The sequence below is a fragment of the Octopus sinensis genome, linkage group LG17 (assembly GCF_006345805.1).
Source record: "Octopus sinensis linkage group LG17, ASM634580v1, whole genome shotgun sequence".
In the NCBI taxonomy this organism is placed as follows: domain Eukaryota; kingdom Metazoa; phylum Mollusca; class Cephalopoda; order Octopoda; family Octopodidae; genus Octopus; species Octopus sinensis.
The window spans coordinates 681505-698245 of NC_043013.1; the positions used below are offsets into that span (position 1 = coordinate 681505).

General features: G+C 37.5%; 1 protein-coding gene across 3 annotated transcripts in view; it reads left to right on the forward strand.

The window, feature by feature from the left end:
• Positions 1 to 2911: 2911 nt before the first annotated feature.
• Positions 2912 to 16741, forward strand: part of LOC115220814 (protein lifeguard 2) — a 45611-nt gene continuing 31781 nt past the window's right edge. For 2 of the 3 annotated variants that reach the window (XM_036510236.1, XM_036510237.1), the window contains exon 1: positions 2912 to 3179. The gene's annotated coding sequence lies outside the window, so the exon portion shown is untranslated. The remainder of the gene's footprint in view (positions 3180 to 16741) is intronic. The other variant, XM_029790980.2, reaches the window with a different exon arrangement.

Consider the following 16741-nt stretch of genomic DNA (forward strand, 5'->3'; position numbering starts at 1 on the left):
AAGATGAAACATAATTCATTGATACAAGCATACAAGAGAAATGTGTGAGTAGAGTCTATCGTGATTAAAAATTAATAATTAAAGTATTAATTATAATTAAGATCTAAACTGTTAATATATAAATGCGAAAGAGATAGTTGAATAACTGTAAACCTTACTTTAGGGCCAGCCTGTGTTTGTGAGTGTGTGTGTGTGTGCGTTGAGAAAAAGGAATGTTTCCTTGTTCATATATATGAATTGGATGTTTTTTGCTTTGTTTAGAAGAGGAGAAAAATATTTTGTTTTTTTTTGAAGAAGTGGGGAAAAGAGAAAGAAAAACAAACAAGGGGTAAAATAGACACAGAGAGAGGTTTCATTTCAGTTATATTGTTTGTTTATTAGAAAAGAGAGTAAGAAGAAAAAAGAAAAAATTAGGGGAGTAGGACATTGAAGAAAGAGAAAAGAAATTGAAGGATGAAGAAAGGATAGATAGATAGATAGATAGATAGATAGATAGATAGATAGATAGATAGAGAGACAGACAGATTTCATTTCAATTTGATGTGGTCAACCCATTGAAGTTTCATCACAAAGCATTTTATTCTTTTTTTCTCTTCCTCCTCTTCCCCTCCTCCTTGTACCAACATAGTTGTAAAAAAAAAAGATATTTTCTCACAAGGACAAGGTAACCAAGATATCAATTTTACAAAGTAGGAGAGAAAGATGAAAAAAAAAATTTTTGTACATTATTGACATTATTTACATTTGACGGATATTTGTCCTCATCATGCATATGGCACAGTGGTTAAGAGTGCTGGCTACTAACCCCAAGATTCCGAGTTCGATTCCAGGCAGTGACCTGAATAATAATAATAATAATAATAACGATATCGAAAAATAGCTTAGGAATGAGAACCCAGGTTCGAAATTTCCCCAAGACACCTGATGAAGGCTGGAGGGTATATCAGCCGAATCGTTGTGCTAACAACAAACAAGATGTGGACAAATATCTGTCAAATGTAAATAATGTACATAATTCCTCATCTCTTAGATATAGAATTGTATAATTTTTTTTGATTCTTAAGTCCTCATCACAATAAAGTTTGAAAATAAAAAGAGTTCAAAATTCCATAAAAGCCCAAAAAATGTTCACCTTTCCTAAACCAAGCTTCTGTTTATATCAATCAGACTGGTGCCCTCCTCATCTTCATTGTTGCTTTCACTATGTTTCAGCTGTTGTTCTTTCCAGCCTCCTTCAGGTGTTCAATGTTGAACTCAATTGTTTTATTGGAATTTCGAACCCAACCCTTTGTTTGATCCATGGGGGTGGGAAAGAGGGGTCTCTGTTCTCATTCTACAACTGCCCCCTGAGCAACCAATGCCTTGTGAGTAGATTTGAGAGATGGAAACTGTATGGAAGTCCATTCTATATGTGTGTGGTTGTGTGTTTGTTTCTGAGTATCTGTTTGTGTTCTCCTTTACAGAACCACCCCTCTTGTTCACTCTCACTCTCTCTGGCTGGGGAACCATAGATCTCCTCCACAGCAAGGCACCTGTTTCTGTCTCTAACCTTTAATCATCCGAAGCAAGATCCCCTCCTCCAATGCCCCATCCCATCTCAAAGACACTTGGTGACCCCACCAGTGCAGGTGCCACTTAAAAAAACACCCAGTCCACACTGTAAAGTGGTTGGCATTTGGAAGGGTATCCAGCTGTAAAAACCATGCCAAAACACACTCAGAAACATAGCACAGGCTCCTGCCTGGCCACCTCCTGTCAAACCATCCAACCCATGCCAGCATGGAAGGAGAACATTAAACGATAATGATGATACACACACACAGAGCTTCAGGCAATTTCATCATGTTGAACCGTTAATCCCCACACATTTTTCTCTCTCAATCCCTTCTGTTGAAGAGCATAGGCTCAAAATGTCAAAAACTTTTCCATTCTTCCCAAGTGCTAAACTAATACACCTGCTTGTTGTTCTTTCACCTGCTTTCATCTTTTGTTTTCTATAAATTTGAACAGGGTTCGAGGTGTAGGAAGAAGGTTAGCTTCAAGCAATCCGTAGTAAATATATATATATATATATATATATATATATATATATATATATATAAAACAACTTTTAGGGACAATAGTGGTTTATTGAAACGGAAGGTTGTAGATGTTTTTCGTATCGAAAATAAACTGAAAAAGTTCTTTTTATATTTCACGGTAGGAGGCCAGGGTTGCCGGGTGTGCGAATAAGAATATGAGTGTTAAGGAATGGAGTAGATAAGATCCGGGCTATATGTTTCATAGCGAGTGGAACTTCAGGAGTGGTAAATATCATGTATATATTGGGTTGTTGCATAATTATTGTGGCTTTTATTCAACAACAAAAACATCTTTAAATGATTATTCTGGAGCATATTCACTATCTACTTCAATTACTGCTTCCCATTTGCTTGGCAGACGGTCAGACCGTCATTTAAAGATGTTTTTGTTAAATGTTGTTATTGTTTTTGTTGAATAAAATTTATTGGAAAAAAAGCCGCAATAATTATGCACCAACCCAATAGTTTAGTAATACATTATCCTGTGATACACGTGGGTACAACTGCCCATATTTATTCATACACATGAACATTATATATATATATATATATATATATATATACACGCTCAGCAGCACTTTATACAGTGTAGGTATATCATCAAAAGTTAGGAAGGCAAAAGAGGTAAGAGATAACTGTAGTCGGAAAGTTTAAAACATTGAGTTACGTAAAAAAAATAAAATAAAGGTGATGGAGAAAGAGAGAATCAGAAAAAGGAAGAAACACTCCTCTGTATATTTATGCGTGAGATTTATGTTGAGGGAGAGAGAGAGAGAGAGGGAGAGAGAGAGAGATAAAGATAAATAGATAGATAAAAAGAGCGAAAGAGAGATTTAATTTTGCTCGAATTCTTAATTAGTTTCCAAACGGATGTTTAGGGTAAGGGTCAAAGCTGAAGAGCCATCGCCACACCTCGTTGGCTAGTCGTTCCGGATTGGACGTTCGCTGTTTATACGGCATTTCCTTCTCCAGTCTGGTGACGTTTATAAAACTTTCACTCTATCAATATTATATCGCAGATAACACTGACCTCTCTCGATCGATAGTATTAACGTTAGCACTCGGTTAGAGGAAACTACTAGCAAATCAATCTTGCCTGTAAGTACTCAACACATTTCTAACTCATTTACTCTTTTACATCTTAATTGGTAATTACAGTTTTCTGTTAAATTTTTAATTACAGCCAATTAAGTTATTACACTATTTTTGTTATTTATTTATTTTTAACTGATTTCTCTTTATTTGATGCTGCATAAAAGAAAAAAAAAAATTAGGATTTTAACGACCTCGTTTCTGTAATTATAATTTGCAAATTCACCCATTTATTCTTAAAAATACTAATTACCACCGCCAAAACGTTTTCTTTATTAACCACGAAGGGTTGACATAAACATTGGGACTCTAGTGGATGTCACAGTGTCAGACTGTTATGAAGGAGCGTGAAAAAAGTCAAATAAATATAAAGGAACACGCTTAATAATACAGATGTATGTGGCTAAGAGCAAAGATGGTCATTCTTTATGATTCTGACATCAAACCCAGCAATTTGGTATCTTTATTTATCGGCCCCGAAAGGATAAAGGGCGAGGCTGACCACAGCAAGTGCTCTAACAATTAGTAATCATAATAATATTAATAAGAATGTTTAATAATTAAAAGAATAATTTATAACTTTAATATTATTGTTGTTATTATGGTAAAAAAATGTATCGTTATTATTATTATAGTCAATATTGCAGGTTCTGCGTGAGTTTTATTTCTTCTTTCTCTTAGTTTTGACCTCGATAAGAAAGAGAAGTTTTAAAAAGCTCAGAAAGTATAACAAATTGTAAAGAAAGGATTTATGAAAGAATTAAATAAATGCATCCTTTTCTCTTAACTAAAAAGAAGCCGACCGTTTTGTGGAAGCACCCATCAGTCGTGGACGAAATCTTTCACTCAAATCTGACATTATTAGTAATTCTAGATGACTTCTGGTGAGAAATTTTCTTTTCCCACCATCCTTGATATTATTAATGTGGTCTTATACCGCAGTAGTAATAATAATAGAAACAGTTATTACTGTAGTTTACCAAAGTGAAGTGAATGTGAATATATGGATGTTTGTTGGTGAGTGATCCTATTTGTTGGAAAGAACGAATTTGTCATAAGACGATGTCGTTCAACCCTGGTGGGTGTGTTCGTTTATTTGTCTTCCAGTCCATAATGTTTATTGTTTTTATTGATCGTAATAACATCCATCGTTTCCATTTGCTTTGCAATTGAATGAATGCGTAAATGTTTAAACCTATGTAAAAGGTACAGAGCTTTCAGTAAGGATCACGGGTCTGATATATACCCGGGGTGTACTCGTCAAAGATCTATCTATTCAACAGATATTTGAATTAATTTTTAACATCTTCCAAATACAACATGATTTTTCATAAACCACCTCGTTTCGTTCACACTTAATAATTTTGCATTGTTGACATGGAGTTTGTATATTTTATTCATAATTCACTAAACGAAACCCTGTCAGCTACATTTTAAAGATTATCCGTTTATACTCGTCTGTTGAAGCTATTTTAACTCACGTTTTCACTACTTGTCATCATTGCCCAACGGAGGAGCATGAGTCGCTCCAACTGCTAAAAATAACAGCTAAATCTCCTAATTATGACTTGCTATCTTAGTCGTGAAACCCCCCCCCCCAAAATATGCTGGTTAATGCGATACCAAGGTCTCTGCACATAAAGAAAAGAGGTGATGGTCTCGGTTTGAAGGCCTCCGATTATAAATCTATTCAATCAGATTTGATCTGAGACTAAAACCTTCTTCACCTTACCTATTATACGAGCCAAATGCAGGGTCCTTTGGTGGTTTCTGGGCGGGTTACAAAAAATATTTGTCAAATTGCTCTTTACCCATCATCTTATTAGGGAAGGATACATTCGCAGTTTTAACTATGATAATAATACAGTTTGTGTAAACGACATTACGTGCACGTGTGTGAGAAAGAAGAAAAAAACTTATCGGGAATTTTGTGTGTCTTATGTTGTAATTTCTTTTTTGTCGACTGAGAATGTTAAAAAAACAACAACAAAAAACATTGATATAAATCTTTTTCCATAGATACAATGTATTTGAGTAGTTACGGGATATTTATTGTATTTTTTTTTACGAATCACAATCTGTTAACACTTTTATAGGAAGAAAAGAAAGAAAACCATTAAAACTATAAAAGATTACACAATCGAAATCCCCACCCACAAAAAAAAACTACCTCAACAAGGAAAAAGGAAAAATCGGAATTGTATACGAAGTATATGTGAATATCTACTCTTTTACTTGTTTCAGTCATTTGACGGCGGCCATGCTGGAGCACCGCCTTTAGTCGAGCAAATCGACCCCAGGACTTATTCTTTGTAAGCCTATCGCTAAGTTACGGGGACGTAAACACACCAGCATCGGTTGTCAAACGATGTGTGTGTGTGTGTGGGGGGGGACGAACGTACACATACACAAACACACGTATATACATATACATATATACGAGAGGCTTCTTTCAGTTTCCGTCTATCAAATCCACTCACAAGGCTTTGGTCGGCCCGAGGCTATAGTAGAAGACACTTGCCCAAGGTGCCATGCAGTGGGACTGAACACGGAGCGATGTGGTTGGTAAGCAAGCTACTTACCACACAGCCACTCCTGCGCCAATACACTCCTGCGCCTGTGTATAGATATTCAAATTAACAACTTGTGAGTGAAGATATATTTTTCAGAGAAATCAGCTATGAAGTACTTCCTACATATAAAGTTGACAAAGAGACTGGCCGAACCAGTAGCGGACCGGGTCTCAAAATATTGGTTGCCAGGAGACTAAGGGGTGCGGGCATCCGCAACTACCATGCTATCATTTAATGTTTTTCTTTTTTGTTAAAAGTCTTCTTTTCAACTGTCTACAAACACAGCCAGGCTGAAATAATTAATGCATTTTCCCAGGAGTGAATAAAAAATTCTCAAACTTGAGGAGATGGGGCCCCTATATATGGATTCTAATGGTGCAGGGGTCCACTTGCCATTGGGCAAGCTATCAACCTGGTCAGTCCGCCACTGAGGAGGACCATTTTACAGAGAAAACTGCAAAAATGCAGAAATAATCAAACCCATATCAATTACAATGGTCACCGCACAAGCGAGTTAAGATTTGATTGAAGTAAACAGATTATTATTAGAAACAATGAGTCACTGAAGACTGGGTTTTTGGATTCTCTTGTGTCACAGCACTGAGAATGACATTTAATTTTCTACCAATCCTTTTTAACTATTTTTTTTTGCCTTGTTTCAATCACTGGACTGCGGCCATGCTGGGGGATCATCTTGAAGGGTTGGATTACTTGTGACATTAGTAAAAGTCTGCAGATTGAGTTAGACCCTTCAAGTGGTTATCAAACTCAGATCAACTCTGATTCATCAGAGGTATTCTAGCTGTGAACATTTTGTCTTTTTTGTTTCTTCAAACTGGGCAAGTGTCTTCTACTATAGCCTCAGGCCAACCAAAGCCTTGTAAGTGGATTTGGTAGATGGAAACTGAAAGAAGCCTCTTGTATATTTGTGTGTGTGTGTGTGTGTGTGTGTTTTTTCCTCCAACATCGTTTGACAACTGATGTTGGTGCGTTTACGTCCCGTGACATAGCGGTTCGGCAAAAGACACCAATAGAATAAGTACTAGGCTTACACAGGATAAGTCCAGGGGCCGATTTGCTCAACTAAAGGCGGTGCTCCAGCATGGCCACAGTCAAACAACTGAAACAAGTAAAAGAATTGAATAGTTTATCCAATATATCCTTTTTTGTAAGACAGTGCACCTGTTTAAAGGAGTGGGTGGCTGCTGTTACTACCAGATACCGTGACCTTACTGAGGACTCCTCGTTAGGCTTGTATCATGGTAACCATTAATTGTGACAAAGAATGCCATTTCTGTACCAATTCATTTATATATCATCATCATCATCATTTAATGTCTATTTTTCTATGCTGGCATGGGTCGGATGGTTTAGCAGGAGCTGGCAAACTGGAGACTTGCACCAGGCTCCAATTGTCTGTTTTGACATGGTTTCTATGGATGGATACCCTTCCAAATGCCAACCACTTTACTGAGTTTATTTGGTGCTTTTTATGTCGTCCCAGCAACCACAAGCTCACATGATAAGGACTTCTTAGTTGATAGGAGAAGTGGGAGGCATAGTTGGGAATGCCTTTCCTGTATGTAGGGATGGCCATGGTATTACATGTCTGTTTGTCTATGTATGTATGTGTCTGTCAGTCTACTTCTACAACTGTGATGCTGCATGGCTGGCAATGAAGCAAAGGGTCTGCGTTTTTCTAAACGGAAGTGAACTGATAATGTAATGATGTAGTGCCAGTCGCAAAAGTCGTGTCTGACACAAGAAGTTCTATTGAAATGTCTAACCTTGTTGTGTCTTTTCATGAATGGTTAGATTAAAAAAAAAAATCTTAATATCTAGAATGTGTAATGACACTTTCCCAGAAAAAATGGTTTACTTTTTAAATAGATATTTTCTTTTAATAAACCAAGGCTGATTCATCTTATCTAGCAGACCAAATGTTATTTCACAGTGACAAAGAAGTTACGGTGGTGTTTGTGGCCAAGTGGGAGCAAATAGTTTGTCTTGGTGTTTGGCTTGAAATGGTCACATATTTTAAGATCCACTAGAATTGCTGTATGAAAGTTCGTGGCCAAGTGGTTAGGTGTGTTGTACTCACAATCATAAGTTTGTGGTTTTGATTCCCAGACCAGCTGCATTTTTAGTTCTTGAGCAAAACATTACTTTCATGTTGCTCCAGTCCACACAGCTGTAAATGGATAATTGAAATTTACAGAAAAACAAAAGATGAAGACAGGTGTATAAACAACAAACAGGTGTATTAGTTTAATGCTCAGGAAGGTGAAAAAGTTTTTTAGGTTTCGAGCCTTCGCTCTTCAATAGAAAGGAACATGAGGAAATAAACTGAGAGAGAATTAAAAAAAAACTTTTGGAGCTAGCGGTCAATCTTGGCGGTTGTAAATGGATAACCTTGCGATGGACTAATCTTCTGATCTGGGGGACTGTTGGCCCGCCCACCTCACCACTGGGGTTGCATTATTCAAAAGCTAAAACAATGCCAAATGGTATTGTGACTATCAGGGCCAGCTGAAGGTACTGGCAGCTTGGGCAGTCAACCAGAGCGTCAAAGAGGGCATGACAAAGACAAGAAAATTTCCACAACCAAAGTTCAGCTTGCCCGGGGTGCCAGCAAACCTAGGGCCAGTCCTGTGACTAGTGATGTATAACATCTGATAGTCTGGCTGATCACATGATAATTGCTATAAACAGCAGTACAACCTTTGATGGTTATCACTGTAGTTCATTTTAAATGTTTTCTGGCTTTTGGTTGGCTTTTATATCACTCGTAGCACAGCCACGATGTATCACTGGAGAACAAAGTCAATGTTTACGAGGGAGGTGGTTGCATGCTTAATGCTTGCTGTATGAAGAACCAAAGTCCAGTGTATCATGCAGGAGATAAATCGGTCCTTGTTGACTTTGATTTGCATCATTTGTTTATCGTTTTTGTCCTTTGTCAGCATGAGGAGTTTGAAAAACACGGCAGCATTGCCACTCAGTGCAAATTTGGTGGGTTTAGATGGGTTGATTATGGATATTCCATGATTGATGGCTCCCCCCTGCCTTAAGAAACAAATTGAAAGCAAGTCTGAGGCACACATAAATGAACCTCTAGGGGTTTTAGTAAGGGATTATTATGTTATCCATGTATAAGAAACTCCCCAATTTTTTTAACCTAATTTTTGACAAAAATGGGTTCCTTATACACATTAAAATATGGTAATTGATACAGGTTCAAAGTTATTGTCATCAAAGAAAAAAAAGGAATCTGCAATGTGTCATTTGAGGCAAAACTTTGTCAAATGATTCCATAAAACCAACAAAGTTTCAATAACTTTTTCAGAATATTCATCGTCAACATGGACAAAATCTTTTTTGAGAATTTTCTCAAAATATATTCTTTTGTTTCAGTCATTTTGACTGCGGCCATGCTGGAACATCACCTTTAGTTGAATAAATCAACCCCAGGACTTATTCTTTGTAAGCCTAGTAATTATTCTATCAATCTCTTTTGTCAAACTGCTATTTTACGGGGATGTAAACACACCAACGTCAGTTGTCAAGTGATGGTGAGGGGACAAACAAAGACACAAATACATACATACTTACATACATACACATATATATGTATATATATACACACACACACACACATATATATATATACATGATGGGCTTCTTTTAGTTTCCATCTACCAAATCCACTCACAAGGCTTTGGTCAGCCTAAGGCTTCAGTAGAAGACACTGGCCTAAGGTGAACCAGGAACCATGTGGTTGGGAAACAATCTTCTTACAACACAGCCACTCCTGTGCCTATATATATATATATATATATGAACCCCCATTCTGAGAAATGAATCAAAAGGCGATTGAAGCTTCTTATGTTGTAATTCTGGAGAAAGCAAAGCAGAAAAACTCGCAGACAATTGAAGAAGTTTTGATCAGACTTTGTACTCTCAGTATAATGGAAGTTGTGTTGAGGAATGGAGTTTCCTAATCAAATAGTATTGTTGAAAGATGAATTAGTTGACCATTGATATCAAAGATCAAGTTGTGCTGGAGGCTAATGTTGTAGCACTTGGCTTCTTTTCAGTTCAACTTGAACCAAATGATGTTGTGTTATGTCCCCAGTTGTTGGTGCTTGTGAGATATGTTCTTATCTCAATTTCATTTAAAGAGGAGATGTTCTTTTGTCATCCTCTCAGAACAACTATCAAGGCGTTGGACATTTTCGAAAACAGTTTCATCTTTGGCAGTATCCCAGTATGGTCCCAGCCCTTGAGCTGAAACTAGTAAAATAATTTCATGCAATCAAAAGTCATTTTGTTGGGATAATGTCTGTGGATGGAGTACTATCCGAATTTCAAGTTTGTGTGGAAAAATCTCCTCCATAAATTAAAGACATTGTATGGCCCTTCATCAGGCACTGACATCAAAAACACTTTCAGCAATTCCAGTTGTGGATTTTGTCAAAAGAAGAGCTCTCAACTTTTCAAGTCCTTAAAGCATTAGGTCATCATTTGCTTGTTTTCTTTGCAAATGTTTGATGGTTCTCAAGAGGAAATCTTGGTATTCCAGATGTTGTTATATATCACTGGTCACAATGGACTTTGTTTTGTTTTAGCTTTCTAATGATGCCACCCCAACTGGCTAATAAAGTAAGCCAACATTCCCCACTGATTGGAAAGCTTTTTTATCATGGGGGGTCCCATTTACAGCTGAGTGGACTGGAGCAACATGAAATGAAGTGTTTTGCTCAAGAACACAATGTGCTGTCCAGCCTGGGAATCGATCTCATGATTAAGTGATCAAGAGTACAATATCATAACCATTAGGCCACATGCCTTCACTTTGAGAAGAAGTATTTCAGGAAAAGTATTTGAACTTACTGATGAAGCTCAGGTGAAAATTCCTGGTATCTGAATGGATCTTCAGATACCAGGAAAGAATGCAAACATCGTAAAACTCCTTGAAGGCTTTCATGAGCAAGCTGAGATATTGGACAAGAAAGTATTAAAGATGTTGCATTATTTGAGAAACTCCCCAATTCTTGTTAGTGAAAACAAGTACTTCGAGAATTTGTCACAAATGAAATTTCCCAGGATGGTTGATTTGGAAAATGCATTCAACCAATACACTGTCCTGAACTTAGTGATGCAGTTTGGATTAAGTGTGAAATCCATTTAAAGTTTTATTTGGGAAAGTTCCTGATGATATTGAGATGAATTTTTGAAGATAATGTAGGATTTAGGAACAAGAAATATATCTGAGAAATCCAGTCACGGAATTTTGGTTTTTGATGCCTCATCCGTACCCAGCAGTGACAGAAAGGGCTGCATATGTATTTCCTCTACGTTCACATATTGATGTGAATGAGGTTTTTCAGCCCCATTGCATTAGGAAGGGCATCCAGCCATAGAAACCATGCCAAAACACATATGGAACCTGAAAAGCCTTTCAGCTGGTCTGCTCTTATCAAACCGCCCAACCCATGCCAGCATGGAAAACAGACATTAAATGATGTTGATTGCAAATGAAATAGATTATTATATGTATATTATCATCATTTCAATGTTCACTTTTCCATGCTTGCATGGGCCAACTGGGAAATCGTTGAGGTAGATTTTCTATTACCAAATGCCTTTGCTGTCACCAACTTCCACTTGTCTCCAAACAAGGTAATATTGCTTCATGACCGGACATATTTTCCTGGAGGATTGTCAACGAATGATGGGTTACTTGTATGATGATGATACTTGTTTACAACAAATTACATGATGTCAAAACAAAGAAAGATAGCTACTCTGTCTCTCATACAAACACACGCACACACACCATGAGGCTTCTACACAATTTCCGTCTACCAAGTTTTGAGGCTATAGTCATAGACACTTGGCCAAGGTGCCATGCAGTGGGACTGAACCCAAAACTATGTGGTTAGGAAGCAAACTTCTCAACCACACAGTCGTGTTTGCAATTAGGATTGGCAGTTAAAAACAATCTGCATTGTACTCTTTGCAGCTCTCCTCTGCATATCCAAGAATTGGTGAAGAAAATCTCCAACTTTAGTTTCCTCATAATGTATGTGTGTGTGTGTATCCCACTGCTGCTTGACAATCGTTGTTGGTGTGTTTATGTCCCTGTAACTTAGTGGTTTGGCAAAAGGGCCCCGATAGAATAAGTACCAGGCTTTAAAAAAATAAGAAACACTGGTTGATTCATTCAACTAAAAATTCTTCAAGTCAGTACTCCAGCATGGCCACAGTCTAATGACCGAAGCAAAGATAATAGAAGATAAAAGAATCTATTGAGCATTTCTTTCATTGAAGTATGATGTATGCTTCAGTAACCGGACCCTGTTAAGTTATCGGGTATGAACCATCCTCCACCTCTCGCCCCCTAATTTTTTGCTGTGGTTGGCTTCTCTGCAGATTTTATCTTGTTTGCAAATTGTCTGCATCCATGCAAGCAACTGTTGCTCAAATTTTTTCAGTTAAAAAAAAAAAAAAATTCATCTTAAAAACCTTGCCTGTACCTCCACCTCCGTCCCACACGAGCTTAGAGGTTAACACTGGTTAAAACAGCCTTTTATTCAGGTTTAAAAAATCTGTCAATATCATCTTGTACTTCTAAATGTGTAAAACTCCATTATATAAATAATTCAAACAAATGCACATATAATAATAATAATAATAATAATAATAATAATAATTGGTACAAAAGATGGGCTACAGCAAATATTCTGCTCAATACCACAGATTTGCTTGTCAGTTGTTTGACCGTAACCAGTTGAGCATGTCCCTTAGTGGCTGACGATATGTGCATCTCTGATCACGAGCAGAAGTAGTGGGGGAGCATCATAGCCATGTGTTGAGAGGGATTCTTTGGGGTTTGAATAGTTCACCTCTGGAAACATGGGTGGTTCTTTCAACATCCTTAAACAACCCTTATTCAGGGACCGTTTGAGCGGGATGAGCTACTCAACCTGAAGAAAATTCTAACTGGGCGCCTCCTGCAAGGTCATGTGCTGTTTTATCTTGATATGAGATCCCCATGTCGCGCACATATGGTTGTGATGCATGTGCCTGGTGTACCTTTATCAGACGGGTAGTCATGATGGGTATATTGGGCTTCGTATATTTTACCCCAGTGTCACTTCGATGACATGCTCTGCTCGCTCACTCAATAATAATAATAATAATTTCAAATTTTGTCACAAGGGCAACAATTTGGGGTGGGGGGGAATGAATCAATTACAGTGACCCCAGTGTCCAACTGGTACTTAATTTATTGACCCCGAAAGGATGAAAGCAAAGTTGACCTCTGTGGAATTAGAACTCAGAACGTAGTTATAGACGAAATACTGTTAAGCATTTCATCCAGTGTGCTAATGATTCTGCCAGCTCACTGCCACAACAACAACAACAATAATAATAATGATAATAATGATGATGGTTTTCAATATTTTAAACATTATTTGGAACAGCCCTTTCAATTCAATTTTAGAAAGTAAGGACTGGCATTCTGAAATATTTTGATAAGGGAGCATGGAGCCCAAAACTAAAAGAAACAAAGATGGTTAAGAACTGCTGTTCTAGTTTTCACTGATTTGCTTTGGGAGTGCCGAGGAATGATTAAGAACTGCTGATCTAGTTTGTCCATGCATGTACAGACTTGCTGAGGGAGTGCTCGAGAATTGTGACATTTAAGGATTTATTAAGTTTTCTGTGTGGTTTACTGTTCCACACATTTTGTCTTTGAAGAAATTGTTCTTCTCCTTTTATCCATACTGCCAGAAATTTATGTGTGTGTATGAATATAAATATATATGTATATGCATGTGTGTATAAAAGTTTCTTTAAAACTGCAGCTACTAGCATTAATGTCTAAGATATACCATTTAAAACAAGAGTGAGTCATTGCTTTCTAACAAACTCTCGTTTAATTAATTTATCTTGCTTTGCTCATTATTTTTATCACATCTTTAGTTCCTTGTTTTATCTCATCTCTCTTTATTTTAAATGAGCTTTGAGAGAGTCTCTACATGGTCACTCACCAAGCTAGAAATAGTAGCCAAGTCTTTCTCTTATAACTCCCTCGCATTAAAAAAAAATGCTGGGTTCGTTGAATATAAGAAAAAGGAAGATCAAAGTTGAAATTACCTTCAATTACAGATCTTACCTGATCCTAATTGACCTGAGGCTTTCCATAATTAACTTTAAAAAGAATATTGTCACATTTTCTGATTAGTGTACACAATATATTACATGCTAAATGGGCTCCCTAATGCCTAATATAATTGTACACAGACCATCTCTCAGGCTTATATTAATCATCTACTTGGTTGCGCTTGGTTGGTTTCCTTTTGAGTAACTGCAGCATCTATAAATAATTTTGAGATCTCACTGTTTGACTTATATTACAACCACATACTTTTGACTACACGCTATACAACTACATACTTAGTACATCATTTTAACACCTATACCTTATAACCTACTTTTCTGAGGAGATAAATTCTTTTATTATTAAAGAGCGCATTTCTTTCTTCTTTCGTCTGTCTTTCTAAAAAGTGGTTTTTAGACCTGAAAAAGGAGGATCAACCTTTGCAGGCTGGTTTGATCAACGTGGTTGCAGGAAATATGTAGGTGGAATAAGTTTTCTATGAGGTGCTGTGGTTGTTGTGTTATTATCATCCTGTGTAACTACATAGGCAGTTTCTTTTGTAATTTAAACTTAGGTTGATTTACCTCCACACCCAAAACTAAAAAGTTTACCTAAGATAAAAGATGTTATCTGAAACATTAGAGTGAATAGTTCACAGCCTTTTACTTCTGCCTTGCTAACACTATCAGGGTCATAGCTGTTGTTTTTAGTGCACTTGTCGTTACTTGATCACCTAGCTATGAGCTGAGTGGATATTTTATTGGAGTCCCTCTCTCTGCTTTTTAAAAGCTTCAGATTGCCTCTCTCACTCACCCTTCAATTAGCTTTAATACACTCATAGCTTCTCTGTTGATTTTGTAATTAGAATCAAATTATCTGAATAGAAAAACAATGAAAGCAATAAATACCAAGACTAAAATGTTTACTTTTACTAAGTAAACATTTTAGTAAAACTAAGACATGGTTGTGTGGTTATGAAGTTCACTTTGCAGTCATGTGGTGTGGGTTTCAGTCCCTGTGTGTGTCACCTTGGGCAAGTGTTTCCTAATATAGCTTCAAAATGCCTTTTGAATGAACTTGGAGACTGAAGCATGTTTTATGCAGACTTGTATTTGTGGAACCACTTGTTGTGGCTTCACTCAATCTCCCAGCTTGAGAAGTTTTCATCTCACAAGTTACTTGGCAACCCCACTGGCGTCGGTGCCACATAAAAAAAAAAAACACCCATTCCACTCTGTGAAGTGGTTGGTATTAGGAAGGGCATCCAGTTGTGGAAACCATACCAAAGCAGACAATGGAGCCTGGTGCAGCTCTCCAGCCTTGCCAATTCCTGTCAAACTGTCCAACCCATGCTAGCATGGAAGATGGATATTAAATGAGGATGATATTTGCCTGTGTTGGTTTGTTCACACCCTTGTAACTTAGTGGTTCAGCCAAAGAGACCAGTGTAATAAGAACCAGACTTAAAATAAGTGCTGGGGATCCATGTCATTGACCGGACCTTTTGTGGTGATGCTCTTACATGGCCATAATCCAAAGTCTGAAACCAGTAAAAGAACAAAGCAAATTATTTGAAGAGTTTATAAATGGCAGGAATGCTTGGAGAGTGTTTCTGGACAGATGAGTGAATTTTGATGTTGCTCAAAGGGCTACGGAACCAGCATATGCTGTCAGGCCTCACTGCTGATATTGGGGGTTGCATTCTATGCCTTGACCCCAGCATAGAATGAGGCTCACCCTTTTGAGCTGGGAAATGAATGGAATGCCTGGTGTGTGTCTTGTTGTGGCTACCCCCTCCTAACGAAAAAAAAAAAAAAAATGGGGAATAGGCCTGGCTATATTTATCTTAAGACAAGAGATTTCTCTTTGGGTTTCTGTGTGACTCTCTAGTTTCAAGTGGGTTTTTTTACTGCTTCACCCCTTCTTTCTTTTGGTCTCTAGGAAAATTTATTGCCTGTTAAAGGAAGAATGGATTTCTTCTATCTTAATGCATATTCTTTTATTCTTTTAGTCATTTGACTGTGTCCATGCTGGAGCACATCCTTTAGTCGAAGAAATCAGCCCCAGGACCTATTCTTTGTAAATCTAGTACTTATTCTGTTGGGCTCTTTTGCCGGACTGCTAAGTTACGGGTACATAAACACACCAACATTGGTTGTCAAGTGATGGTGGTGGTGGTGGTGACAAACACACACACACAGACATATACGGTGGGCTTCTTTCAGTTTCCATCTACCAAATCCACTCACATGGTTTTGGTTGGCTTGAGGCTATAGCAGAAGAGGCTGGCCCATGGTGCCACACTCAAGACTAAGTGGGGTGGAACCTGAAACCATGCGCTTGGGAAGCAAACTGTGCCTATAATCTTCGAATTTATAAATAAGAACCTCCTATTATAATTCCATTCCCATCGAAGATGTCTTTTAGGAGTTTTAACTGGAGCGCAGGACCCAACTAGTACATTCTTTTATTGACCCCAGAAGGCTGAAAAGCAAAAGGGAGAACTCGGCAAGATCACAACTCAGGCAGCAAATAGCCAAATCTCTTCAGACTCTCTCAGACATTTTTGCCAATGTTTTCCAAATCTACCTGATCTTCCTAATAATTTCTTTGCTTTGTTTTTCTATTTATTAATAATTCTTTATTATTTTTACTGGCTTTAATCAGTGAAGAATAGCACACTGGGTAGCGGTGGTGGTGGGGGACTCCCTTTGAGGGTCAAACATTGGTCTTTATTTTGTTGATTTCCTTTCATTTCACCCCATCAAGAGGCATGACACACACACACATACACACACACACACACACACACACACACGTAGCCG